General features: G+C 41.5%; 1 long non-coding RNA gene across 1 annotated transcript; it reads right to left on the reverse strand.

Annotated features, from left to right (window-relative positions):
* Positions 1–210: 210 nt before the first annotated feature.
* On the reverse strand, positions 211–1,357 carry LOC121851657. The gene is made up of 2 exons (XR_006085943.1): positions 1,236–1,357; positions 211–751 (listed from the first exon to the last, which is right to left on the reverse strand). It is a non-coding gene; the product is annotated as an uncharacterized LOC121851657 (long non-coding RNA).
* Positions 1,358–3,969: the final 2,612 nt, after the last annotated feature.

Here is a 3,969-nt window from a genome sequence, read left to right on the forward strand (position 1 = left end):
ATTGCACACTCACATTGAGCTATAAATACTATAACACAGAGCTGTGTGTTACTATATTAGAATAGCCATGTGTCTGAAGCTGTATCTGGGTGTGGGGCTGATCACTGGGGGACGGAAGCAGCTGCTGGTCACTGGAGCGGAGAAGCAATTCAAGTACAAAGATTGTCGCCCATTAGTTGTTCCAGCAAAACCCGAACTGAAGTCGGACAGTTCATTCAACAGCTTTTGTTTAATGCTGAGCTTCTGTGAATCTGAACAATTTGGAAATCAGAAGTCAAAGCGGCATTGACACAAAGGGAACAGGAAAGACACAGATCAAACAGCTCACTAACTTTTATCATTTATTGATACTTCGGGCAAACAAATAGTGAGAATCTGGAGGCATTATGGAATTGGATTGGATCACAAATACTCATCTACAGAATGAAATAAAAGGACAAAATATAACAGCCTCTGTCTTTCTGTATTATTACACCACACAAATAGTAAACAGCAAATAAAGAATATCAGAGAGGAGTGACAGTACACGAAATAACAACGTTATATATTATGAACAAAAGGCACATTGTAACATAGACTAACAATAAGAAAAGTCACTAAAATTCATGTAATTGCACAATACATTGTTTACTTCCCATGAATGCCTTCAATGGGTGGAACAAGACATCACATACTCTATCACAGGACATTGAAGATAAACACAAACAGATGAGGAACATCGGTGAAGCTGATGGTAATAAACTCATTTTACCTGGAAAATAAAAGTAAAGATATGATGAATAATTTCAGCCTGGGAGGAGATTTAGTATTTCAGATTGTGTTTATTTGTGTGTATGAATGTCCACACATCCCCCCCCACCACCCACAAACACACGCAATCCCAACTGATACTGTGTCAGTGGGTATTGGTCTGTCATTGCCTTATTCAGGCAGAAGCCCTTCGCTTTCAAGTATCCACAATATACTGAAAGATCCACAAGATCAGTAAATGAGCCTCGCTCCTTGCCTGTGGCTATACCAGGTGAGCATATGTCAGGTGTGATAGAGTGTGTAATGGTGAGAGGATATGTCCATCACCCTCACACAGCTTGGTCACACGGATCCTGTCCTGTGGGGACAGGGGGAGTTTACCAGCACAGTGGCTGCAATGAGCTTCACCATCAGTTCCCGTGGAAGAATTATTTACCAGCAGCTGTTACATCAGATCATAGTGTCAATGAATTTCCTCTCCCCACCTTAAATAGAGTGACCGTGGCACTGTAGAAAATACTCAGGAAGAAGAGGATGATGAAGGTGGAAGCTGTCGGCCTGAGGTTGTCATGTTCATCTTGTTGAAAACCTTCCAGCATCGTCTCGGTTGGGATCATCTCTGTGAGGATGAAAATGAAGAAATATATTCAGAGGGGATTGAAACCTGAGACTTTTCTTTTCTCTTTTGATTATTAATGCATATAAAGTTTCCCAGTTGATCGTGGGCTCCCTCCCTCTACTGAACTACACAGAACCTCCTGCCAAACCTTCAAAACTTTTAATTTTCAGAGAGATGAAAAAGTAATTGATTTTATTGTTTGTTTATTTCTTCCCAAAAATATTGAATCCAGTGAAGAATTTTGGAAACACATTGAGAAAATTAAAGTTGTAGAATTATAAAAGGTGGAAACCTCCCATTGAGAGTCTTCTGGTAGAAAATGCCCAAATCTATCCACCTTTCTGCTGTTCTTTTCCATGTTCACACTGTGACTATTCAAATTCAAATTCCTTCATGTGAAGGTGTTGTGATCAACAATCCTATATTCTAAAAGATCTGCTGTGCGCAGTTGGCTGCCGTGTTGTCCACAAAATACACAATCAATTCACTTTAAAGTACATTCTGTGAAGCGCTTTGAGGCATCTCGGAGATGTGATAAGCTGCGATATCAAATGGAAGGATTACTGGCAGTAGTAGTACTGTGTATCTCTAAATAAATATCGACTCTGCCTTTATATTTTTCAGTGACATTCTTGGGTGTATTATACTGTTTGTATGGATACAAACGTCTTTCACTATGTCAGTCTTTCAAAACCTTCATACATTTGAAAACGTGTATTTAGAGACTTCCCTTTTTTTCCCTTCGCTTTTTATGAGAACAGCCACAGTGTTTGAAGCTAATCCTCATCATTGTAACGCCAATCACAGAGATCATCCTTGTGATCTTTGTGAAACTTCCCTAAACCCACTCAGTGGCTCTTATGTCCTTTGTATAGCAGTGTCCAGAACTGCACGCAGTGCCCCACCCACAATCCTGCTAACTTTATATAGAATTGGCAATCAATTTCCGCTCTGAAAAACACTGAATCCATTTTTATGATCTTTTGATATTGAATCCCATCGATTTATACTCCAAGTTTTCTTCATTCCACTTATATTAGAATTATTTTGCTGTAATACCTTTAGTGGTTATTTTTCCTAAATATACTTTCAAAAAACTGCTGTGTCAATATTGAACTTCATTTCCACCTTTCTGCCAACTCAGCCGAACGCTCTGTAACTTTATGCCATTCCCCATCTTATTCCTGACTGTGTCGTTTACCATATTATGTCATCATCAATATTTTTATCAATGGCACTGTGCCTATTTCAAAATGGTTAAAATTGCTGTAAAGCAATAGAGGAACCGACTCAAACGTCAGGTTACATCAGCTGAAGGGATTGAGGGTTAAGTGTAACGGTTCATCCCTGAGCTTTATTGATTACCACCTTTGCTGCATGTGGCCATGTGAGACTGATTGGGGAAGGGATCAGACACTGACACTAACTGTCAAGGTGATGCTTCCTATCTTAGAGAACAAAAACATGTATCATATTCTCAAAAACCTGCAGATTCACCTCAAGGAAAATGGTGACATTGAGACGTATTTGTTACAGCAATGTATAAAAGGGGAGAAGCCAGTTTCCTGACAGTGTGGGTGTCCTACTTGGTGAAGTGTCACAGCAATGCAGTTTTGTGTGAGTGTATGTGAGTGCGCATGGACCGGGTGGATGTGTGTGTGTGTGAGTGTGTGCTCCTGGGTGGGCCGAGATGGATGTGGGTGTTTGTCAATGTGTATCGGTCTGGGTGTGTATGAGTGTGTATGAGTTGATTGTGGTTCTGTGTTGTGTGAGTGTGTGTGGGCCTGTGTTGTGTGAGTGTGTGTCGTGTGTGTGGGCCTGTGTTGTGTCAGTGTGTGTCAGTGTGTGTGGGCCTGTGTTGTGTGAGTGTGTGTCAGTGTGTGTGGGCCTGTGTTGAGTGAGTGTGTGTGGGCCTGGGTCAGTCTGGTTGTGTGTGGGGGCCTCAGTGGATGAGATTTTCTGTGTGTCTATATGGACGTGGGTGGATGTGAGTGTGTGTGAGTGTATGTGGGTCTGGGTGGATGTCAGTGTGTGTAGGTCTGGGTGGGTGTGAGTGTGTGTCAGTGTGTGTGAGTATGTGTGGATGTGAATGTCAGGTTGTGTGTGGGGGCCTCAGTGGATGAGATTGATTGTGTGTCTATGTGGGCGTGGGTGGATGGCAGTGTGTGTGAGTGTGTGTGGATGTGAATGTGAATGAGTGTTTGTTTTTGAACCAACGAGAATGGCTCAGTGGGTGTATTTGTGAACATGTTGCTGTACCGCGATCTGTGTCTGTCCTTCAGCAGTATTTAGTTTAACAAAAACAAGTGGAAATCCATCCCTGTGCTTAAGAATATCCAAACCAAACTGACTGTTCTACTAACTTGATACTATCATCGCTTCAAACAAAAGGCGTATCATTCCTCACTCTGAAAATTGTCTGCGCAATTAATTGGAAATCATCCCCTCTGTACCTGACTCATAAATACAACAATGATCTTTATTTGAGTTACTTTTTCATGACTCCAAACTGACAATGCAATGGTCGGGAGGCGGGTGCACAAAAAATAAGCAAAATGGTATTGAGAGCCTCATTGACAGGCATTCACGGTGTCCATCAG

This window comes from Callorhinchus milii, unplaced genomic scaffold (assembly GCF_018977255.1).
Source record: "Callorhinchus milii isolate IMCB2004 unplaced genomic scaffold, IMCB_Cmil_1.0 Scaffold83, whole genome shotgun sequence".
NCBI classification, from domain to species: Eukaryota; Metazoa; Chordata; class Chondrichthyes; order Chimaeriformes; family Callorhinchidae; genus Callorhinchus; species Callorhinchus milii.